The sequence below is a fragment of the Bactrocera oleae genome, chromosome 2 (assembly GCF_042242935.1).
Source record: "Bactrocera oleae isolate idBacOlea1 chromosome 2, idBacOlea1, whole genome shotgun sequence".
NCBI classification, from domain to species: Eukaryota; Metazoa; Arthropoda; class Insecta; order Diptera; family Tephritidae; genus Bactrocera; species Bactrocera oleae.
In genome coordinates, this window is record NC_091536.1 from 25235526 (window position 1) to 25261921 (window position 26396).

Sequence of the window (26396 nt, forward strand, 5' to 3'; positions counted from 1 at the left end):
CTTGTTTAACAGTTACACTCATCTGCCCCCGCTGCAACAACCACCCCTTAGCATTATTCTACACAACTTTGCTCGTATGACAATGAGCATATATACACATACATGTAAGGATACATTCACATAGGAAATGCGATATTGTAATTCTGGTTCGCCATGAGCGTATGCATCGAATCCCGGAACTTGAGTAATTATGTGTCTTCGTTCCGAAACTTGAAACCTCCATAACTGCCACAAAAATGTGTTCAACAATTCGTTTTTGCCAAACGTTGTCGTAACATTCACTGTGAGGCACAAGGCATTATTATCCAGCCTATGTATGATCAAGCTTCTGACCGGATGTTGCTTAACTGAATACTGAATAAATAGTAGCGAAGAACCCAAAACGACCTTTTTTTTATATAAACTAAGAGAGCACTAGCAAAACCTTCTTTGTTTACCATTCAGATGTTCCTTTTCATTATGATGTTCTATAAAAACGCCGAAACATTTTAGGATTCCAAAGTATTAATGTTAAAATTCCGAAATCCTGTCCTTATGAGGCGCACAGTATGACAGCATAAAAAAACGTCGAATTTTGTGATTTAAAAAAAAGCTACTATATCGATTGTTTTGAAATTTTTAAGGATATTTATACATGTTTCAAGTTAGCACAGTGAAATTTTTGTAAAACAAAATTAAATATTTTTTGAGTCATACGAGATCTCCGATAGTGCTAAAAAAAAGATCCTCCACTGCTGCAGCAATTCCGGCCTTCTGCGTGGATGAAACCTAAAAATAAAAATATTCTTGTTTAATTAGAAGATATTCTACGATCGGATCGGATCAAAAACCGATAACAGGCAGAAAAACTTTCATAATGATCGGACCATTTGTCTTCGAGTTATCACTGTAGCAAATTCGCAAAATGCTTTTCGAGAAAAACCGCGTTTAAAAATAAACTGTTGCAGCTGATTGAACTGAGGGTTTACTCTTTAAATGGCTGTAACTCAAAAACTATTTGAGATATCGATTTTAAATTTGGTATATTATTTTTAAAGGTATAAACTATCGATATATTAAAAAAAATGTTTTTTTTTGCAAAATTTCACACTAAGGATGTCCCTTAAAATGCTCCTTTATTTACGGATATTCTTTTAATAGTGGATATTTCTTCACGATCGCTGTTGGCGATCATTTCACAAATAGGCCACTAACACCAATATCATAAACACTTACGCCCTTGCTACATTACTTTCACAACTACACATACATACACAATAAACTTTGTTAGCTGTGAGATATTAGCAAAGGCTTGAATATTTACGATTTAATTGATGGTCCTCATTCCAAAACCTTCTAAAATCTCCAACATTATTTTCTGTCGCAGTTTTTATTTTAATTTATAAAATATGTATCCTCTCGCCTCAGATATATACATATATGTCCTGTGAGCAGCGGTAAATTAAAATCGGAGCAAACTTTGCTGCCACAACATGTGGCATGCTGCTGGCATGCCCACGAACTTAATCATTTTTGCTGTTTCTGTGTCAATAAATTTGGAAGCTTTAAAGGAGTCAAAAGCGATAACATGAAAAGTTTTACTGGCAAACAACAAAAGTAACAACGCACCAGCAAATTGCAGCGATGACAGAAAGTGTAATTTTAAATGCTCGGTATATGTGCCGCAAAATCTCTTTTGGCCACATGTTTGTGTATATGTGTGCATGTATGTTAATAACGGCAGCTGACATGAATGTGGCAATAATGCTGCCCCAATAAACTGCTACCCACATACTTCCAATGCTTACCATGCGCCCAAATTTTGTGCACCGCTCATCGGCTGCTTGTACTAGCTCAGGAAAATTTTCTTGCGTGAAGATACTACAAATATAGCAACAACAAGGGAGATGCGCATACGCACTGCACACCCAAAACCAGCATAGAATAAACGCCGAACGCTCTGAGACAACTTTTAAAACAAATGCAATCATAAGCTGCCACTACTACAGGCATAGAGATGCAACTGCGCAAGTTTCGACTAAAAGCGCTTTTAATTCTATCAACTGCTTGCAACTTAAAACTAATAATGGCAGCAACTTGTTTGTCGTACTTTGTTCACACATCCGTTCTTCACTTTCGGCTTGGGACTCTTTACTTGCGGCGCTCCGCAGCTTGCAGTGATTTTAAGATGCTAGCTTCCAACAATCTGAAGACTCCAAGCGTATGAAACAATATATGTATATTGCCTCAAAGGAAGCCATTGTATTGAAGATGCAAAACGGTGGTCTTCTTCATTGATTTGTGCATGGGAGATATTACCGTAACATTTAGAGACATTTTTTCGACTATAAAGATTAAATATCTTTTGCTTCACGCAATTTGTTAATAATTCTGTTAGCAACTCTATTTATTTTTGAAGCCGCAGTTTAATTAAATAAATATATTCGCATTTATCTACCAATTACTTCTACCAACATAAAAGCTCTCCATCATATCCTATCCTTGTGATTTTGACAATTTTTTTGTTTGAACGCGCACATTCAATATGAAGAGTTTTTTATATTGTAGCTTTTGTTCTATAATAAGCGACAATCCTGTTTACAAAAAAATTCTTCATCGAATTATTTCAGAAACTACACTTTATTAAAAAAAATTTTTTAAATCCATTTTTAATATCTCATTATACATTAGTGCAATTTGACATCCCAATTTCCGGCACATTTTCGAAAACTGTTGCCCATACCTTAATAAGCAAATAAGATTGACTGCAGTGTTGTTTGCTTCATTTATCACTACCCTCGCCATGCATCCCAATTAAAGGCCATGAAGATATTTCGACATCATAACCAAACGCAGCGACAAAAAAGTGTTATGATAATTTCACGCACACTACTCAACCATTAAATGCTATGAATGGCATTAACTCTGCCACGTGCCGGCCAACAACAACGCCGCGTTAGGCATTCCCATATGCAGTGTAGATAACGCAAATAGCAAACTGCTGCGTTTTGCTTATTTAAACTTATCTGCGCATATATGCAAATACAAAGCATTTAGCTGCACGGGCGCATGTACAGACACGCGCACGCCACGGCGTATGAATAATTAGGATCGCGCGCACCGCACGCAACATTTCCGTTAGTTGCGCAAACACGCCTATTATGCTAATGTTTAATTATGTGACCACATCTGCACCCACGCCCAACCCAGCGTCCCACGTGTCCAAAACTGCATTGAAGCGCCCGAAATTATGCAATAGCAAATGAGTGGTGCGCTATAGCAAATACTTTGTGTAAATATAAATAAAATGTATGCATGCGGCATTTTAATCGCATTGGCTCTAATATTAAGTTGCACACACAGACACACAACGCTTTCGTGCGCAAATGTGCATGTGCATTATTCATATTTTTTGATTTGTTATAAAGTTAGCGATGAAAATATAATTTTCAATTGGGCTAATTTGCTGCGGTTAGTTGGCTTGTTTGACGCTATTTAATTTGGCTTGGCGCAGAAATGTATTTGCTAATTTATAAAATTAATTTTGCTGCGCACTAAACACCGAAATATTTCAGTAGTTTCGGTGATGGATTTGGTATCAGTAAACAACATATAAATCAAAGATAAGCTTCTCTGTTTACAACATAGCATTATCATTTATCTTGCACAAACACTCGTGCGTTTGTATACTCACACGCACATATAATATCTACTCAAAACGTAATAACAAGTTTCTCTATCTTTTCCTTTTAGGTAAAAAAATATGTTCAATATTAAAATGTACTCTCATTCATGTTTCATCTACAAAAGCATTAGCAAGTTTGCCAACGATATGAAAAGTTTTCTCGAGCCAAAATTTATTACATTTGTCTTTATATGTAAGCAGGTAAGCATTTACCATCGCAATATATAACGAAGTCTTTTAATTGCCTAACAGTGTTGTCTTCGACACATGCCAGCCCTTGGTCATGGCTCGGCAGTGTGCTTGCTTAGCTTCACAGCAGTGTGTTGAATATAGGCAATAAATAAGTGCGCACATGTGCATAATTTCTGTAATTTCAGACAGAAGCCAAGAAACTGAAATTATCTTCGCCACAAGTCTGCAATAGTGTCTACGTGTAGAACAAGATGATGTACATAGGTAATTGTATGTACCATAAAGCGTTTTATTGTTTTTTATGGGCGAAGTGAATTACACCAGCAGTTATAAATATTCAAAATAGCATTAATACTACTTTGAACATTTAATTTTTTCATCCTTTGATGATATCGTGAAGGTAACAAGGCCTCTTTTATTTTATAAGATAATGTATTCAAAAATACTGTTTAAATGAAATGTAGGGCAATGGGAAATAGGGAAGTAATTTTATATCAACCATTTCGGCATAAACAGAAAATAAATTTCCTTTATGACTGCGAAATTTGGTTCCAGTAAATGTTAATGATACCTGCCTTTCCCATCATTTCATCTGCAAAAAGCGACAAAGTTGCACGACTAGTTTTATGAAATCACTAAAAGCGTATTCACTTGTGTTATTTCATACAATACCACTTTTATGACACTTAAGCTCCCTCAACGACCCACACTTCGTATGAGTAATATTTACAAATTTCCAAAAGCCGTTCCGCAGACTCACTGACTAAGCAACAAATTACGCGTCGTCGCCGCCATTGCATATGTGTATATGCCCCAGTGAGAGGGGCATTTAATAGTATTGCGGCAGTGTCGTTTGGTAAAAGTTAGTTGCCAGTGAACGAACTTGCGTGCAAGCAAGTGAGGAGCACATAATCCACTTTACAGTCAGTTATAGCGAATTTCTTTTATGCACTCGCGCACTCGATGCCACTGCGCGCTTGCATACACAAATATACACATGTAAAACAGGAATTTGTAAGGAAAATTGTATTGCAAGTGTGAGCAACTTAGTAGCGGAAGTGCATGTGGCATTAGAAGTAAAAGTGCAGTCTGGGTGAGGACACATTGGTGGCTTGAAAGCTTGTGAAGCTCTGATTTGATGCCCACTTTACCTCCCTGCTTGTTGCTTTCTTCGTAATGAAAAGCAGCAACAAAATAGTTAATGTTTTTGTAAATTGCTTGCGCGTGCAACGATTCTTCTGACAGACTCACAAAGTCATGTTATATATATAAGAACTCATATGTGTAGTTGTGTATGACTCTTCGGTGTGATCAGAGCAAGTTGTTTCTGTTGTTGCTGCCGTGCCAAAATTTTCTATGCTTGCCAGCACCCTGGTCTACACACAGGTTAGTCAAGGAAATTTTTCAATGCAACCAAGAAAATACATGTTGCTCCACAAGCAGCAGCAACTTGCTACAGACAGCCGCTAACTGGCGGGCCGCACTAACAGGTTAACGCGTGGCCTGCTCGTAGGAAGTATTTATTGATAATTTTACAAGATCGAAACTAAGGAAAACCCATACCAGAGAAAATAATGATGCATACGAATTCAATTTGGGTATTAAAGAATTGGGGTTACTAAAACCAAAAGTTGCAAAATAAGACACACAAAGGATTAGGCTACATCCTTGCTTTACAGGGCGCAAGCAGTCGTTAAGCTTTTTTCATAAGAACTGAACTAAAAGCTTTTATGCGGTATAAAAGCCTACAATTTGCACGTCAAGAAATTTCCGGCTCCATTTCATCAGATGCTTGAGTATACTGATGTAAAAGTTAATCGTTTAAATGATCTATAACGTCGATTCTTTCGATAAGAGGTGTTCATAATCTTTTTTTACTCGTTTATAACTCTTTGTTATGAGATTTCGTCTAAGGTCTTTTGCAATTTTCCTTTCGGGTACACATGTCATATCTACAATTAGTGCCCAGCATTCCAACACCGCACTTTCCACACACACACACACACTCTCACGCTTAGTGTGGAGCGCTACCGGTGCGTTAAGTTGGCAGCAAAACACTTCCGCGCGAAAACTTTAAACACAAATTGTTTATGCATGCGCAGCCATGCAGCAAGTCGATGCCAAAGCCAAAGCCAACAACAACAACAAGCAGTCGCGGCAAACTGGAATTCAAAACAAAAAAGTGGAAATTAGAAAAAGAGTACACAATCACATGCAAAGCACTCTGTGCGTGTGTGTGGCGAAGTGACGACTAAAAATCCGCAAGCGAAAAATGGCCAACACCCGAAAAAGCTGAATAGAAATTATTCGCAACGCTGTATAGCACCAACCCACGCACCAGCCGGCCACCGCCAAACGTGGCAACATGAATAACAAATGCCAACGGTAGGCAACACTTACAACATCAGCTTTCCATTCACATATACAAAATTACTGTAAACAAAACATTACTGGTGCACACACGCAAACATATATTTAAGCAGCCTTGCTTTCACTATCCAGAGATAACGAAAAAAACAAAAAACCAATTGCGTTCTAGCCAAACGAAACAACAGTAATTGCAACAATTGCTTCGAGTAAGGGGCAGAAGTCTACATTTTGGCGAACAAAAACAACTGAAACTGAAGCTGTTGCACAATTAGGTAAACCATGAACACAGACGTACGTTCACAGCGACTGGCAGTATTTCAACTTCACACAGACAGGTTTTAGACCATTCTAATGGCAACTCGCAGTGGATGCTTTCGATGACTGCTCGACAGATGCACGACAAATGTTGTGAATTTCCACGCGAATGCACTTCTTTAATTCATAAATATTTTGATAATTCGCATGAGTATCCCCTCTTGAAGGCTTAGAATCGTTATCTTCTCGATTTCAATTCTGTATCCGGACTTTCACAATATCCCTTCGAGTTTTTATTGAATGTATCGGCATCCTTATAATATAATAATGTACCGTTCACGCGACTTAAAATACTCCTAAGTAGCTAGTTTTCCGTTCACTTACCATGATATTGTGTAATTTTGCTAAAATCCTCAGCAGTAAATGATGTGTAAAGGCTCTCGGCCGGAATATTTAATAGTAGATTTATTTCTGGTACGAAATATATTACAAAAAAATTTCTTAAAAAAATATCCACAAAACAACTCTAAAGTATATATGATAAATGACATCATCAGTAGTGGGAGAGAGAGAGTTCGGATGCTTTAAAATTTTTGGGACTGACCCTTTGACGAACCCATTCAATAGAATTTCTGAACACTTAACACCACAAAACAAGCCGAACATAATTCCATCGAGAATTGAGTTGGAATTACTTTTCGAAATGGGAGGATTGCTGTTGGTGCTCTTAGGTCTGCTAGAGTAGAGATTTAGCGAGCCAGCATGCACTTGCACTATTTGCAATTATGTACAACTATCTGCATATTCCCTTACATATACGAATACCAAGACATAGGGACATGTAGTAGAACAACATCATTGCACCTGTTTATGTCTGTCTACGCCGGCAGAGCGTTCACTGCACGGCACAGCAGGATCCGTTACGCTTTTACATGAAGGCATCTACTTGTAAATCCTCTGATCAGTACCATTTCCAGTTATTAACGCAATAATGTCAAATCCATACATAACAACCACAACAAAAGCGCTAACAAAAGACCTTGCTCGCACGTGGGGACATGCAGCATTTCGACATTTCTGGACCCAAGTTATTGCTTCTCGTGGTTTTTGTATTTTTGAAAGAAGCTGTTTGTTGTTGGCATGGACGGACTAGCATGTCCAATTCCACCCATTCATTTTTCTCTCACCGAATTTGTGCACAGTCTGTAATATTACTACTAACTACTAAATTGAATTGAAATTGAAAAAGCTCATGAATTGCGGTGTGTTTGTGTATGTCTGTAGATGCATGTGTGTAGGCATATGTGTGTACATATGTGTATGTGCCAAAAGCAATACTGAGTTATGCAAACAAATACCAAAGTGCACTTGTGGCGGAGAGTGTGAAGTTTGAATATGCCAAAATACAGGTCGCTTTCATTCAAAGCGTTTTCTGTTGCCCTAAACGCCATCACTTCATATGTTTTCACTTGCACTGGTAAACGGAAGCAGAGTATGCACCGATCTGATTACTTTGATTATTTTGGTATTGGGAAGTTTCAACTATTTTGAGATTAACTAAACAACCGTTAGGTAACGAAGACACTTTCAACGTCAAGATTTACTTTTCACCTTGCACTATTTATACTCTAAAAGAATGCAGAGGACGGCATGGTCCAGCGAAGTAGATGTATTTGCGCCATTTTTAGAAATATCTATAGTAGAAGATTGGTATTATTGTGCAATATTATTAAGACAATAATTTTATTGCTGACTTCATAACACCCCACCCCATCATGTATCCTCTATAACACTATAATGCTGCTGCACAAATAAGCTACGATTGCGGTACGTTTTCTTTCTCACACACCGTTGCCGTGAATGCCGCTTGTTACTTCAACTTCAATTCAGCAGATGCATCAACAGAAGCGGCAATAGCAGGATTACTACTACATATCTCTCTATGCTGGACAAGCTATTCCTTTCGCTGTCATCTACAGCTGACAGTTGTTTTGCAAACGGAACTCCCAAGCCCTTTTTGTTTTTTTACCCTGCTCATACATCCCGGCATACAAAGTCCTTCTTTACTGTCTTAATGATGCTTGTGGACTATTCTCTCTCACACTAATGCAAAATATGCACACATACACATCCTTCCATACACATTCTTACAAATGTAATTCTAATACGCTGAAAATGCTTTGAGCGAGAAAGGTACTGAATTTATTGAATTGCATCTGAGAAAGGATAAAGAAAATTGGATTTAAGGATCAATTTCACAGTTAATTTTAACCTCACATTTGTTGAGAAGCGTAGCTAGAGATCAAGGAGCGAACAAGTGCCCGTATGCAAGCACTGGTTTATATATGTATCTAGAAAGAACAACTAAGTCATTACAGATTGCTTGTCGCAGATATTTTCATCATCTCAGTTAGATTTCTGTGGAATTGAAATAATTTTATAGTATTTATCGACAGCGTCTGTTATTAGTACAGCCCAAGTCTTTAAAACTTACAAGTTTTCTTCCAAAATAAAAAAGTATAAATAAGAGATCATTGTTTTAACCTTTTCGAAAATATAAAGCTTGCATTCTAAACTCTTAGATCGCTACATTATCGGTATGTCCTGTGAGCAATTATTCCTTCAAAAAATTTTTACATACATAACAAAACTTCGTTTAATTCTTTTGAGTCCATCACCATCCGCGATAAAATATTCCAATTCGCGATTATTCCTTATATATACGACCATCACTGTAAATGTATGCTCATACTATTCTTATTGCTGCCACTACAGTTCACTGAGATCTTTTGAATAGCTAGTGGAACTACTTGAGAGGAAACCTCTTTTTAAAATATATTGCAGGAAAATATGGTACTTAATGTGTGGGTGTATTTGTGTTTTGACAAATGTTTTTACCCATACCACACTCAATCATCGCTCACAAGGGTTCGGTGTTGCCGGAAAGATTGCTTTCATTTCTATTTACACTCAATTCCTCACTATTTTTCTCTGCTACTCTTTCGCCAATATTGCCTGTTTTTAAAGTTGTTGTTGTAAGGCTCATTGCCTTTTATGTTCTTCTCCGTGTGTGTGTTATTATTTTTCTTCGCAGATGTATGCTTTTGTTTGTTTGTTTCCGATATTTTTCCATGAAATTGTAGCTAGTTCTGTGGCTAAAAAAAATCTCATTGACTCCTTCTAGTTATCCACAAATGAAATAGACATTCCCTTCTACTTCGCTGAGCTTCTTTCATATTTTTCTTCTGCTATTTACATAAGCGTAAAAATATGTTTTCCCACATAGGAAATAATACTGAAAAAATTCTCTCTGACTTATAGATATATACATATATATATATTAGGGTGGTTCAAAAAAAGGAATGTTTTTTTGCCGCTTGGTACTCCGTAAAATTGATTGTTAGATACCTCTCCAAGTATCAGCTCTTAATTGTAATGGGAATGTCCTCCGCTTTACCATTATCTACTTTTTTCTTATAATCGGATAGAAAGATTCATATCTGGCTTCCAACTACTTAACAACAAATTTCGTTTAATGGATTTGATATAGGAAATTAAATGCTCTACAAAATGATCTCTACGGGTTTTTCGTAAACTCAACCGTTTAAAAGATGTAAACGGTTGAAACTTGCATATTGTAAGGCAAACTTGCTTTTTTTTTTGGAATTTTGTAATACAATGAAAAAATATCATTTTTGCATACCGCAGATTCATTTACTTTTCAACTTTGACTAATTTATATTTTTTTTAAGCGCTTTCGGTTTTGGCTCGAGTTCATAAATTATTTTATGTTTGCACGGACAGGCGAAATAAATGAAAATGAAAAAACTTGTATACCTGTACTTGTATACGAACCTATACAAGCTGAAACCCTCGCAAACATACGAACGTAAATATGCATGCGTGTAAACCCATGCGAGCACCCACGGCGTATACGCAACTCTTCGTTCAATTGCATGCATTAAATTTCGCAGATTTCCCACGAAATTTCTGGTGAAAAATAAGTGAGAGTTTTCACACATTGGGTGGCATTCCGGAATAATTTGATCCACAACATCACTGCTGTAAATGAATCCTTTCGCGTGTCAAAATCAACTAAAATGCAATTTTGAAACAGTGAAATTTTAATCGAAAGAATTTGAACTCATAAAATATATGATATTTTTTTAATTTAATGAAGCGCTCTAATATAATGACATAACATGACACGGGAGATAAATAGGCTTCGACTGTCCCCCTATGTGTCTCCCGTGTTCATTCACATTTATGGTGCTCATATGGCAGTTGTCGCACTCCTATATATAAATATGTTTACGGTACGAGAAATGTGTAGCTTCGCTCATCATAAAGTTTAACCGAGCCCACTATTTGTGGAGATAAATTTTGTGCATTTTATTGTTCTTTTTGAAAATGATTTATTTAATTCTCTTTCAGAGATTTATGCGCAACTCGGTAAATCTGTGATATTAACGCGCCTTAGTGACACTGACGTGCGAGTTTTATTTATATTGTAATATTATAATATTGAAACAGCCAAGTGTGGAAATGCGTAATCCTCGTAGAAGCGCCACAAATTTAAAGGAAGAAAATAAACAGGTATATACAGATATAGATATATTAACCAAGAAAATACAATAGCCACTAACGGTTGTACTTTACAAGATGCAATGCAACTACTTACGAAATGCAGTATCTACTCTTAAAAGTACTCTTCAGCAGAACTTAATGGTCAAATAGATATTTATGCCAACGAAGTGTCAGAGCTTCTGAACAATTGATTGCTGATATATTAATTGGCATTTCGACAAACTATGAAATCGTCCCTTCAGCCACCCTCTCTGTATTTTTATTTGAGTAAGGCAATATGTTGAAAAGAAAAAAACTACATTTAAGATTTTAAGGAAACTTAAATTTTTTTAATATTTAAAACGTATTCACACAAGTTTTTCCAATTAGTATTTATGAGCAAGAAATGTAATAATTATTATTAAAAAAATAATTTAAAATATAATTTTAATCGTATACATTTTTCCTGTGCATTTTGATTCGAGGTAAAATATTTTTCTGTTCTGAAGGACAATTTCGGTTGAAAGAATTGCGACAAAACGTCGAAATTGTAACTGTGCTTAACGTGTTTTTGTCCACCTACGAAATATACTTATGTTATTGTCGTATTACATTTATAAAATATTATTACGCCAGCGCTACCCTTCTTAAGTAGCAACCACTTCGAAAGAATATCAAAATATTTTACGCGAAAAAGTTTTTGAGATTTGAAAATTGAAAAATAATTAAATTTGAAAACAATGAAAATAATTAAAACAACTGTGTGTGTAAATTTCGTCGAAAGGGCGCGTGAGTATTTGTGTTTCGTGACCTGCTAACTGTTCGGTCTACGCGGCGTTCTCTACTTCCTCTCTGCAATGAGCGTGTATGTGTAGGTGTGCTTCTTCTGCTGCCTCCCGCTAAATATTTCGCTTGAATTAATTAAATAGGCAGATCCGTTCACCAGATGGAAATTGAGCCTAAATTTAATAAAGTAGCAACCAATGAAACTTTATTTGGAGAATTGTGTCAGTTGACTTGAAACTGTTGCTGTTTATATTAAATAAGTGAGTTCTACAATATGAAAATGAATCATTGAAAGTTCGCTTTATTCAAGAATAATTTAACAACCAGGTTGCTGCTACTTAAACTTCAGCATTATTGCGTATGTGCAAGGCTGCAAAAGCTTTAACTTCGAGTAAAAACAATGGACGTTTCAATTTGTGTTTGTATATGCTAAGGAAACAAACACCACTTGAAACAAATTTAATATATTTGCATTTAAAACGCCGCAAGTGCATCAACACGAATCAAAGGCATCAGTTATAACAGCTGCCCCACATATGCCTGGCCAATCGGAGTGAAATTTCAATGTTATTTATTAAACAATGCTGTCTCCTCTTTCATCTTTAGTCCAAGATTTTACTAAAATTATTTGCATGGGCTCTTCAGTATGTTGGTCCATCAAACCTTGTACATCACACACTAACATTTGAAGAGAATACTTAATTCCGAAGTAGTTCGTGAACCGTTTATCCTATCTGAAAATAATAATATCTCACTCTGTGTCCTGTTGATATCAATTACCTTGCACATTTTCCAAAATTCTACCGTTTAAACTTTAAAAAATATTTTTCTTTAACAATTTTGGCATCTTGGGTTTTCACCAATGCTTTGACTGCTTGTAATTATTTCGTTTCTGGAACTTTGAGCATTACTAAATAAATGCCTATGACATAATTTCATCGATTCTAATATAATACAAGTAAAATCTCTTTAATTACATTTGAAACCGAAAATAACGCAAAAAGAGATTTCCAGTTCCTCGCTTAATTCTTCGCGCCGAAAAATATAGGCAAAAAGTTTAGACCAAATCCATATCCACTTGGAAAGATTGCCATCATTACTAGTCACGGACCATTGCTGCCGAGACATTCAATAAACTACTTTCGAATGCATCTTTCCACTTTGCACCTAAATAGAAACGAAAACTGAAGATCGGGAGTAGTGTCAAGAGAGATCCAACTAACAAATGTGCTTAAGTTTTATAAAATTTTGTTGCAATGTTATTGTTTTTACAATTTGTTTTCATTTTCTTTGGTATGATTTTTAATCGTCCTCTCTTATTATTGGACTTTGAATGTTAGTATTGCTGGGTGCTGGTTAAGTAGTTTTGCTTTAGTACACCGAATTTATTAAATACTAGTAGACCTCACAACCGTTAGTCTACATAAACCTCATTAATAAAATGCTTTCTTCAACTCCTTTCGCTGGTTGGTTGAAAACTGTGTTCTGAAATACCATATATTTAAATTATAGACCTTCCGAATAGTTTTCTTAAACTTGCAGTTTTATGCATTCTGTAAAATTTTTTATTTTACATTATTTTAGTGTCGGCAACATTATTGCAAAAAATGATAAAACTGTGGCAACCCTCTACTATCATTAGCCAAATTTTTCCATTTAATTACAATTTGTTTGCCATGAGAATAGAACATCTTCAGCTGGGAGCGACTGGCGACTTCTGAGCCTCACCGCTGCAACGACAGCCGCATATCTTAGTCTGGATGATATTCAAATGCTTGACAGTGGTAAATATTTTTCGCTAACTTCACTGCTGGGAGTTTGCTCACGACCTACGCTGCCCAGCGGCATGACCGCAAAGTGCTGTGAATTATTTGTAGAATGGACAGATGGGACAATAGCAGACGAATTTACTATGACATGCTGAATGTTATTTTACGTATGTGGGTGTGAGATGATTTCAGCTTCAGCTGTCTGCTTCCGCCTCTCCTGCTCTTCACCTTCTGGGCATTTTTATTCTTAGCTGAAGAGTCCTCCATTACCATTTCAAGCGCTGTCCATTTGTGCGCTTGTTACCCAATTTTTTTAGGTTAAAATATTATATAATAAAGAAAAAGCGTAAACTTTTACAAAGGCAAAAAAAGCAAACAGAATAACTGTATTTGGGTCCATTTTCGAATCAGAAAAATACCATATTTGCTTACTTTGCTCGCTGACCACTTGCATTTACATTAAAAACGCTCCAAATAGAAATAGCAATTTCCCTTTCGACAACGCTCGTTGTGTGCTTAAAGCAGCAATAAAAGTGGAAGTAGGTAAACAGTTTAGGCCTCGCAAGAGTCTGCTGAGACCAGTGCTTGAGGTATTGCGGATGTGTGGCGAATTTGATGTTCTACAAAAATGCCACTTACCTCGTGGCAAATGTGTAGTTGACGCCAAGCATTTGGCAATGCCAATACAAATTCGCCCCAGAACATGCAATGCGAGCGTGAATGCTCAGCCGCCGTCTGAAACGTTATCATCACCAACGATCCCATCGGAAACGTAAATTGTCATATGCTTATGTACCGTGTGAGTGTGCGTGGATATGTATGTATGGTGTGGGTATGGTTGTTGTAGAAATAGAGAAATAAGGAAATTGAGAAATTTATTAGTCCTCCGGGTATTTATGTTGCCATAAAAGAAAATATTAATGAAATTGACAACGACGAGTGCCGCAAATGGGGTGTCAGGAGGGATGTTAAAATAATATACTTCCACATGTGCAAGCTCGAGCGGAATAATTTGTGTAACCGACTACTGTGTGCAATGATAGTATATACTCTGTCAGGAATCCGAATTTAAAAGAATATAAAATTTTACATAATATTTTTGGTGTTATATATTATATAAGGACATGCCAATTTTACGTGTCTACTAACTAACGCTCCTTATTTCACGCGATTGTCTTATTAACTATAATATTGCATTTGCCCCTATAAATCAAATCAATCACTGAATTTAAAGTTTACTAATTGTAAAAATTTGTTAACTCTCAGTATCTTTATCGAAGTGAAGAGTTATACAGAAAAATATTTAAAGTATTATATATCTAACTGTTGTTTGAGTAAGTTGCAGTTCTAATTTCAGATTAAACCTATTTATAAATGATCATAAGGATATAATGTCGTGGCTACTTTGCTGTCTTATCTAATTTTTCCCAAAAATCATCTACATTGGTCATCCATTGTTCTAACATTGCCCACGACCGTAATGTTTTGAAACATATTTGTGGGAGAAACACACCCATTCACTTCTATAAATGGCATAAATTATGACTTTCTGTCACTACTTATTTAATAATCTTCTAGTAATTTCTAAACTCTTTACCCTGGTTGAGATTAACGTACTCTCTTTTGGCAAAATAATGTCAAGTCCCTCATAAAATCACTATTTTTAATATGATGACCCAAATTGTTGTGGAAGTTCTTAGTGTGAATTTTGTCAACAATAACCGTACTCTACTTCATCACAGAATTTCTTCAAGTAATGTTTAGCTGCCGAGTTTTGAGGCCACTGAATTTGGGCAGTGTCCACACCGTTTTATCGTATACTGTATATTTGATAAGTGGAAAGTGAAAACTTGGTTTCCTTTTTGGTAGCACAACATCCTCTCAGCCAATTTGTGCTTCTGAATTGCATATGCCTCTTTCTGCCGCAAATAACAAATGACCTTCAGGTTACCAATTCACTCCCCTATAGAAAGCAAAATAAATAAACGTATGTGCGATTCTGTGTATTTCCTTGGTTGTGTCGGAAATTAAGAGATGCCAAGTATTTCCTGCCTTTTGGTGTGTTGAAGGTGAATTTGACACAACCGTTAAATGTTGGCATGCTTCTGTGTTTGTGCTACACACGCTCAACGTGTTCAAACACATAGCTTTGAAGCTGTGAGAGTATGAGAGGAACTGTGACTGTGTAGGTGAGCACGAAAGCGAAGAAACCCAATGAGAGCTCTGTAAACTTAAATTTTATAATTTCTTTCCCGCTATCGTTAAAAAGCATTGTTTATTTCTTTTATTTATAATACTAAAAGCATGGAAAGCTTGTACTATAATGTCCACAAATGAGAACACAAAATAAATAATAGTATAGTCATAAGTTATTTCGCACAGGGCATGTTTACCTCAGGTAAGTGTACATGTGATGGAAGTCGCGTCTACCAGCTGAGAAGACTTCTATTATTTTTGACTTGTGCAAGTGTGTGTAATTGCGTAAAAACGCTCCAGTAAGCTAATTGCTTAACTATTAATTTATGCGCATGTTATACTCGTGATAAAATTGGGTAATTTGCATAGAATATTAATAAGTTGATATTGCAATGAGTGCTTTGAAAACTGATATATGAGCATGCATTATTGTTTTCTGATTCAATAAATTAGGAAATAAATATTGGCATGTCCTCTTATCTGCAAATGTAAAATGCTACCAGATAAACAGAAACGTGGTATGGGAAAAATTTCACTGTGCATTAAATTATATAGAAAACGGTTCCATTGTACAAAAGACGCTCGACACTTACGAGGCGTTACATAAAAAAATATTCTTGCGGCATATCCTCAACAGACACACTCCCACACGCACACGCATGAGCAAGCACTAAAATGTACTCTGTGAACAAATTGTTTCAAATGGTATGAACCATGTGCTAATAATGTTAAAAGAAAACCGCGGAAGAATGAAAGAAAGCCTGAGTAAACCACGAAAAGACACACACACGCACACACACAAGTGGAAAGTTGTCGACACAGAACTGTGGCTTTTCCTGCAACCGTATTGCGCTCGCACGTTTTGCGGCTTACATAAGCTTAAAGAGCTACCAGTCTCCATTTTATTTCATAATTTCAATTGCTCCCGCTACTTCTATATTTATGGACGCATATATTTCTACCATTGCCTCGCTCGCAGCTTGATTGTGGCACCCTTAACTGCTGTCAATTTACTGCAAATTTCATTTCTTTTTTTTTCCTTTCTCTAATTTTTTTTTTTATTTTGCTGGAAAGACAGTTGAGAATTTCCAAAATATTTTCAGTTTCTTTTGCTTTTGTAATATAAATAAATGTTGAAACTATATTTTATGTGCAACACACACACACAGGTTGGCAATTCATTTTCTTTTCTCTGCTGCTGGAATTTATATTTAATTCAATTTTTTTAATTGGTGTAACAGTAACCTCAAAGTACTGTGAAATTTATAAATTTTATGCGTAAGTTGCAGAGGCCCCGCAAGCTTTAGTGCCATAAAAATTTAAATAAACACCGAAATAATTGAAAAATTGAACGGAATTGAAATTGATCAAAAATAGTAAGAAAACATATGAACCTTTTACTTCCTCTATTGCTTTGATTCTGGAGGAAAAAACCCCAGCATTTTCAGTTCCCTCTAGCCAGTTTTTTATAGGCCTAAACCTAAGTTCAGTACTTTTGTTCCAGTTTCTTTCTGTATGGTCTAGTGGGCACTTAAGTTCAACCTAATACTTGTAGCACTCACAATCATAATTAATTTATATTTCTGTAAAATATTTTTGAGAACCTTTTAGGTTGGTTTAAATCCCAGTTGGAACACTGGTGTATAGAACTTCGTAAAGTTTCATTACTTCTGCTATTTCATCTGAAGTGAAATATTACTGTTATCTTGATGCTTTTGTTTCTCGAAGGTATTCAGGTGGCTTCTTTGCTGTTTTTACTTACCATTTGTGAGTCGTGAGTCGTGAATGAATTAAAAGTAATAGATAGTATATTTTAAAATAAGAGTCTCTTAGTTTGTTACTTTTATACTCTCACTTCATATCGGTACTTCCACCGAATTCAATGTAGCTCAATGAATCCAGCGAAGAAAGCGCAATATGTGTCGGTGCACCACATGCTTCCATGAACTGTGAAACTTTTACGATTTCGCACAGATTTTAAATCAAAAAAGGGTTAATCAGAAATTCTGGGAAATGCAGCTTATCTACCAATCAAATTTAGGTTATTTATCAACTTGCAACACACACACACACAGTTCACTCACGTGATACATGCAAATCAAAGTGCAACACTGCACAACAATCTGCTGGAAATGAATAGTTATGCTCTCGCTTTTGACTACAGTTGTTACAAATGCAAGCATTTGCGAAAAATTACAGCTCGTCAATTTTTAGAGTGCGCACCAGCCAGCAGTCAACAGCCACCGTGCACTAGCCATAGTAGCCGGCAACGGACGTAAACTATTCATTCATTTAGTGCATTTGCAACAGCTGCTTGCTTTTGATTAGTTGCTGCAAGTGCTACAAATTGGTACATGACTGAGCATTTGTTGCAACTGCGAGTACATGATGTACAATCCATACAGCAACTGCTGCTAGTGACTGACCGCTCGTCGTTGCTGTGCCAGAGGGAGCGCGCCCGGCTGACTGGCATATCGTTCATGAAGCAATTGGTTTTTGTTGTTTATTGAATTTCACTGGCCAATAAAGAGTGGAGCCATTCAAATCCAATACAGTAAATTTGTAGTGTTTCTTCTCTCGGCAATGTTTGGTGATGACTTTTGACTCATTACTTTTCTCTCGTTTTTTATTTCTTCTTGATTATTCACAAGCGTTCTTTCTTTACCATTTATGAAGGACTATTTGCTTATTTTTATCTTCAGCTTTCTTGTCTTATCTGGTTTTGTATTCTTTTGGCCATATTTCTGCTCTATTTCACTTGATTTGAATATAGTTGTAAAAAAATCTTTTAATCTGCGGTCCGGTTTCCAATTGTGACATAAGCATTTACTTTTTCTTTGTTTGAATTTTATATTTTAGTTTGAAAATTATTATATTAAAATTTCGATTGACAAGATAATCCACATTCAATAAATAAATAGAAAATGAAAATTGTGTTTCAATGATTATATAATAAAATCAGCCAATGCTGTAAGGCTATGTACATAGTGCAACAGTCAACAGCACAAATTGAATGGTCAGCGGGAATCATATATCAAAGCGTACGCCTCTCAGTTGTTCTGCACTCGGTTCTTTAACCTATGCAGCGATTGAACATGCCCATTAAATCGACAGTTTTCTGTTTTTTGCCTTACACTTCGCTATGTGTGCAACCTGAGTGATATGAAGAGCAGCACACCCTAGACGAGAGACGAGTTAAATTTAAGTTGATGCAACTAATATGCTTAAAGCTTTTTTTGTTATTGTTATTGCTATGCAACAACACTATATAAAAAAGCAGCGAATGACATGTTTTCACTGAATTTATTACGAAAATTAAATCGCATAATTTACAAGCAGTCCGCAAAAAATCGTAAAAAGCAACAGTCGGCAACGTATAAACTCAACTGGGGTTTTTACAAATTATTTTGATTTTTTCCATTTTTTTTTTCTGCGATTTCTTTATATCTGGCTGTGTGCCGTTCATTTTACTTTTTTGTGTTTTTTTATGATTCCATTTTATCAATGAGTTGCATTCACACAATGTTACTGCAACATGCAACAAAGATCCTCATTTCTGATGTGCTGCAACTACTGTGGCTGTCATGCGGCAATCAACAGGGGCACCACAGATCTAAATGAATTCAATTACGAGAAGCACGCTAGAAAACGAAAAGAGAAATACACATAAAGGAACGAATCTCAAGAAAACGCAAGGAAAATAATTGCGTTGATGAAAGAAGTATTCTAGGAAATCAACGACAGAGCAACACTGCTACTATAATGAAAATGAGTGGAGTTCGAAAAAGCGAAAAGCTGCTAATTACATACATAAAGCTTGGTAAAAGGTGAAATGTTGTTTTTGTTGTTGCTGACAACAACAACTTATTCCACCACGATTCGAACAACAATATTTGACCTGTTTGGCAATCATTTGATATGATTATTATTATGAAATTTAAAACATGAACTATTTTAAATATAAAATGCATTTTGAACTTAATATAATTTTCAAATTAAATGAGCGACAATTACAGGGTAAGCTATAGTTTTCGAAATACACTTGAAAGCAAATATCTGTTAATTTATAAACATCTTAAGCCAAAACAGCATATATTATATGTATATTTTCTTAATTCACCTCATTTTTTTTTTTTTGCTTACAGGTATGTCACTCGAGCAAAACTCTACGAAACACAAATGGATAAGTATAAATATGAATGTCACTCTGCTCCTACGAAAGAGGGAAGTGAATCTTTTCGCGTTTTTGTTATGTAAGAAATTTTAATTATTTTTAACACTGACATTTGTAATAACTTTCGTCAATGCCTCTTTATATACTATTTTTACATAATAGCATTCTGATCAGTATCAGTACTTATCAATGGCGTAATATCTTTAATAAAAATTAGTAATCAATAGTGACAATACTACCTCAGATGACAATACTACTCAAAACCAAAACGGTTAAAGTTATCAGAGATCCTTCATCAACTGTTTAAACTCAATAAAGAATCTTTAAACACTTACCGCTATTGTCACACGAAATGAGGTTGTTTTTATTTGTACAACTCAATACAAGTGCGTGCGTGTCTGTTCGTATGTTATCTATTTTATGTGATATGAGTTTCTCTTCAAATATATTTTTGTGTCTATCCATTTAGTTTACAATTACTGTAATCTCATGCTACATACAATACATACATACTTGTATGTATGGTATGCATCTCTTTCACTTTCACTCGGAGCTTCACTTTGGGGCAATCAAAAACAGATAAAAACAAGAAGAAACGTTAACTTCGGTTGCACCGAAGATATAATATCCTTCACAAATGCAAAAGGCTCTTTACAAGAACGTGATTCCGATCGTTTAGTTTGTATGACAGTTACATGCTTTAGTGATCCGATCTGAATAATTTCTTCGGAGATTGTATTATAATTTTTGATAATAATACATGCCAAATTTCGTGAAAATATGTCGCCAAACGACAAATTTTCCATGCAGCTATACGCTATAGTGATCTGATATCGACAGTTCCGACAAATGAGCAGCTTGTTGCGGAGAAAAGGACGTGTGCAAAAGTTTATATATATATATATATATATATATAACTCCGCCGTTTCCTTGTGGGTGTTACAAACTTCGTGGCAAACTTAATAAAACCTGTTCAGGGTATAAAAATAGATGATTACAGAAAATAACTACAGAAGCCACGAGTAACAGTTGCAGGAAACTTCACAGCAGAACCGGAAAATGTCCCATTAAAACAAACTTAAAGGAGAAGAAAAAGCAAATATGCGAAGGGTATGGATGAATAAAGTTTTTGGGTGCGTTATGTGAAGACATTGCATACATTGAGGCATATATAATATTTATATACTTGTACGTGTTGGCAACTCCGCACGCCTGCGTGTCGCTGCAGAATCGACGAAATTGATTGCTAAATACGGAACGTGCTGGCACTTGCGAAGCGAACAACACTCAAAATACAAACAACAACAAGAACAAAGTTCATGTAAAACCAATCGGAGTGCGAATAGCATGACGGCAAGTGACTAAGTTCCTATAAAGCTTGAAAATGACGTAAAAAATAGTGCAATATTTAGAAGGTGATGTTTTGAAAGGCGTAGAGCTTAACACAAGCTTCTCATGTGTGCATTCGTTATCAAATGTTAGAAGTGTGTGGGTAAACAGGTAAGTGTAAAGTTGGCGAGTGTGACAGACAAGCAAGCAAGTTTTTCTGCAAATAAGGAATAAGTTGCGAGGTGCAGCCCCCTCATGTGTTGAAATCACAGGCAGAAAATTAAATCGCACCACCACGACAGCGCACCGGGCTTATAAGCGTTTGCTGTCACAAGCGATTGCGGATTGCAGCGCATATGATCACAAGTGTTTGTGTGAGCATTTTAGAGCACTGCCGATTCAATTGAACACTCTGCGGCGACATAGCATGCTATTCATTTCATATGCACAGCGCGTCCCTTCGTCGTTGCCTTTGTGGTTTTCATTCCCTTCGCTGTCACAACGTGTTGAAAGTAAATTTCGGTGGCGGTATGCGTGTCTTACCAGTGCACGTGCTGAGCACTACCGATACCAGCAGTTGTTTGCGAAAACTTGCCTCTCACAATCAGTATGGTTCCTTTCACATGCAGTGACGCCAAACAATTCTATCGAAATTGCATTTATCGGTACGCCTGTATAGTCCCGCCTGAGTGTGGCTCTCGACCGCTGAAACGTACATATATATGTGTGGGTGTGTGTTTCTGTGCCACTTGTAAGTCGGTTTCAACACACTATGAAATATGCAGGGCATACTCAAGAGATGGGTCCTTTACTTTGAGGATATTGCTCTCCTGGCAACTGCCTGACCGTGACACCGTGCTCATATGCCGTCGTGTTGGGAGTTTTCATTATAGTGTTGCAACTTATTTTGATACTTTATACGAGAACGCTGTTGCCTAACGTACTCATATGTGGGAATATGCTTTTATGCCAATTCATACGATGTGTCAGTTTCACCACGTTTCAGATGCCGCACAATGCTGCATTGCCGCAGCTCATCATATTTACTTTGCTCTCAACGCACTTATAACTTTTCATTCTCCCATCGGCTTTTTTCATTACTCGCAACCCCTCAGCCACAATGATTTTGCTGATTTTCAATATATACTAGTAGTATAGTTTATTTGTAATCAATTTCTCGATAAAATTGTCAATAATTACCGAGGAAAGCTATCCACCAAACTTTTTTCCGTTTTAAGGTCTTCCTTAAATATTTAGAGACTTGTTATTTTTTCATCACCCGACGAGTGTTAGGTGATCCAAGGGTTTCCACTACAGATTTCGTTAGAATTTTTGATCTTTTGAAGAGTTTCACAAACAGAGTTTATTAGAACAGAAATAATAATTTTTTTGTAATTATATCCAATAATTTCATAGAACATTTTCTCAATCAACCATCAATTTTCGAACATTCCTCCAAAGCATTTCCAGAATAACATACTAACATAACATAAAATTTGGATATTGAATATCCAAATAGTTCAAAGTATTGCTAGCTATCGCTGGCAGCGACAGTGTATGTGTGTGAGTTCGTGGGTGTGTGAACGATTTCTAATGATGCTCTCAATGCTAACAAGCAGTTCAATTGGAAAGTTTCCGAAACAATAGTTCTAAATTATAAATTTCGTAACAGTGAAGATGAAAGGCACAAGGTGGATTTGGGGGATAAATGCCCTCGCTTTGCCACACTCGGTTGCAACTGCAATTTTCACACTTTTCCCTAGAAATTTTGTCACTATTTGGGATATTGGAAAGAGCAGCAAATATCAACAACAACTACAGCAAAGTACAATACTAAAAGCAAAACCGTGAAAACAACGCTGCACAAAATGAATTTACTAACAACAACAATAATATTGTAGCAAAACCAAAAAAGATAAAAGTTGTGTTGCAAAGACAAATATCAAACAGCAATAAAACGCCCGGAAAACAAGCAAGCAAATAAACGAAGCAGGAATGTAAACAAGCTTTATACTGCCGCCGGAAGGCCAGGTGTGCCGGCAGAGGCACAGACGGCGGCGACGGTAACAACGACAGCATCAGTGAAAATAAGCTGGGCGGGTTACAGGTCAGCAGTAGCGGCGGCGGCGCAGGAGGGCGCGGAAGCAGTTCCATGAAACCGGTTGCAATTTAAGTCAATGAAAAACAATGCAAGGAATCGAAAAATACCGTTGCTTGTTATCCTTTGCACATACTGAAGTGTATATTTGTTGCTGTAAGTGTAAAAAAAACAAGAGAAATAAATCAACAAAACGCTCCGTTGTACACATGCAATTCATGGCGAATTGCAGTTAAAGCCCATCACTCCGATATTCAAACAACCTCACACACACACACATATATAATATATATATATGGGCCGCATTCAATGCATGATGTTATTCAACGAACTTAAACAACAAATTTACTTGTTTTCACCTTTGGCTCTTTGCTTGTTGTTATTGTAACTAAAGTTGTCCTTTTGGCCTATCGAGTACACCTACCGTTGGTCTGGTTGCCTGCAGTCAACAATCAGTCTGCAATGTTGCCATATGTATGTAAATGTTTGACAAAGAATCGCAATAAATGAGAATTGGTAAATTTGAAGTGAACTTCTTTTCGGTCAAATTAATTAAGTTCAAAACGAAAATTCCTCAAAATTTAATCAAACGATAAACCAAATCAATTTGAAAAGTAAAATGTGGAATTCGCTTTAATATTCTCCTAAAAAATGAAAAGAGATATGTCGAAAGAATTCAAAGTTCTGCGAACGTTTCGGGCTCCCTATACAATTTTTGGGAAGTTTGGTGAAAAACTCCGAATTCTATTTTTTGAATTTACGTTTCGCAACATTTATTAATCAGAGAGAGTAGAAAGAAGCTTTCGTCTTGTCGCACCCATAGCTTGGAATGATATCGGCAGGAGGAGTCAAGTAAGTAATTAAACCCTGCGACGTCTATTAAAATTACTGATAAATTTATTTATTTATTTTCTAAAGAAATAATACCTTTATCACACAGCTCCAATTATATTTTTTTCTCGCCCTCTGCTCTAAAAGGTTACTGTTGACAAATATGCGCTTGAATTGGCATCGAAATAAATTTGTTTAGCACATGTGCCAAAAAATCCACGCAGAAGATTAACTTCAATGTACCAACCCCCGTTCACACAGACACTTACATCCCGCGCATGCCGATTGCATATTTCCAACTATCGCCCGAAAATACCATTAGCGACAGTCGGTCCTACAAATTATGACATTCGAACAACGTGCTATCTGTTCGTATGTTTGTTAGTGTGCTCAGCGTGGGTGCAGCTCAAGAATTTCATTACAGCAGCGTAACGACAGGCAGCACAATCAACCAAGCCATCAATTTCGTATCGGCTACGCTTCGAAATGGCACGAAAGCAATCAATCCATGGATAGCAACGAAAACTAATAAAGACAAGCAGAATTGCCGAAAATATCATGGCTTGCACAAACAACCAGGGCCACCTGCTGGGGCTTTGGATATTCCGCGGAATCCACTAGAAAAATACACCACTTGTGGCTGCTAGTAAAAAGCAGCTAATGGAAAACCACTTTGCACATGCATAACACTATAACAACAACAGCACCGAAAGAGCAATAACATCAGAGAAAAACTGAGACGGTTGACATCAACAACAAAAAGACATAGATGAAGAAAGAAAAACAAGAATTTGGAGCGACGCGAAAAATCTGCTGTAAGTTGCCACAAATGCAGCGAGTAGCTAGCTGATAACAGCTCAAGCAATGCAAATGCCTCAAGTGCCAGCTGAGCGCCGCTGAGAAGGATTTTGCTACTTCAGCGATTTGGATGCCAAGAGTGAAATGGCGTCGTTGCATGCAGCACTCAGCAAAAACGCACCCGAAAAGTAAAAGCAACAACAAGTTGCTGCGCCAAGAGCATTATCAGCAAACGCCGATTGGTAAAGAGGGCTGCCCCGGTCGTCCCCGTCTGTCCCAACCATCGGTAAGGATAATGTTGTCGATAACAATGCCAGAGGATACGAGACAAGTCTTCGGGCCGCAGAAGGAACAAGCGAGGAAAATCTCTAAAGTCAAATCAATGGCTGGATGAATAAGCATAAAGCAAACATTTGACGAAAATGCTTGGCGACGCGACGTGGAAATCTCACATTGCAAATTGCCACCAATACAACGAGACGGTGGCCAAGGTGTCAATACTATTCAATGGCAACAGAGAGCGACAAACTCTGAGTACGGATTAATGGAAGGCAAACTCGATAGCAAGCTGTGTTGGATTGTTGCGAGACGTCAGTTACATATGTAATGTGCAATACTATTATATAATCATTCTTAAGCTGTTGTATGTACGCGAACATTCGTTAGCTAAGAATTTGACGGCGAGATGTGTGAATGAATGAGAACACACCGTTATTTTTCATCAAAGCTGCTTTCAATGTCTACCCTTTGCCACACAGACACAGGTGCTATGATATTGACAGATGAAAAATCTTGGCTGTGATAAGTTATAAAATGTGGCAACACCGATGAGGATGGTATTTTGCACAAAATACTCAAATACAGGGCACTACGTTGTTGGTAGACACCATTTTACATATTCCGCTTAAAGCCCATAAAATTTATTCCGTTAATGACCTCCTATGAAGAAGAGCATATCAATGGAGACAAAATGTGCTCATATATAAAACGGGCAATTTCAAGGGCTAGTATACCATATCAATCATAATCAATATTCAACTATACTTTGTACATTCCACTGCTGTCTTAGCAGGGGAAAAGTGAAAGTGAGTCCTAAGGAAGTAGGGAAGTACTGTCTCCATTTTATAGAAATATGTGCAATATACTGTTACTGCAACTGAATAGAAGTAAATGTGGCTTTCTTAGACCATTTCGTTGCATCATACCCCGTAGCATTACCCCGAAATGTAGGCAACCGTTTATTTCTGGTATTTATTCGAAGTATTTGAATAGTTTGCAATGCAATTATGATGTGCTAACTGTAATTATTTTTGAAAAAGTTGTTTATAAGTAAGCCTATATATTTTAAGTTTGTGTGCAAATTAACCA

The 26396-nt window shown here is 36.6% G+C and overlaps 1 protein-coding gene and 1 long non-coding RNA gene across 2 annotated transcripts in view; one reads left to right on the forward strand and one right to left on the reverse strand.

The window, feature by feature from the left end:
* Window positions 1-26396, forward strand: part of Fur1 (Furin 1) — a 249244-nt gene that overhangs the window by 186724 nt on the left and 36124 nt on the right. The gene's annotated exons all lie outside the window — the stretch shown is intronic.
* LOC118683693 (uncharacterized) lies at window positions 16980-18690 on the reverse strand. The gene is made up of 2 exons (XR_004979521.2): window positions 17883-18690; window positions 16980-17822 (listed from the first exon to the last, which is right to left on the reverse strand). It is a non-coding gene; the product is annotated as an uncharacterized lncRNA (long non-coding RNA).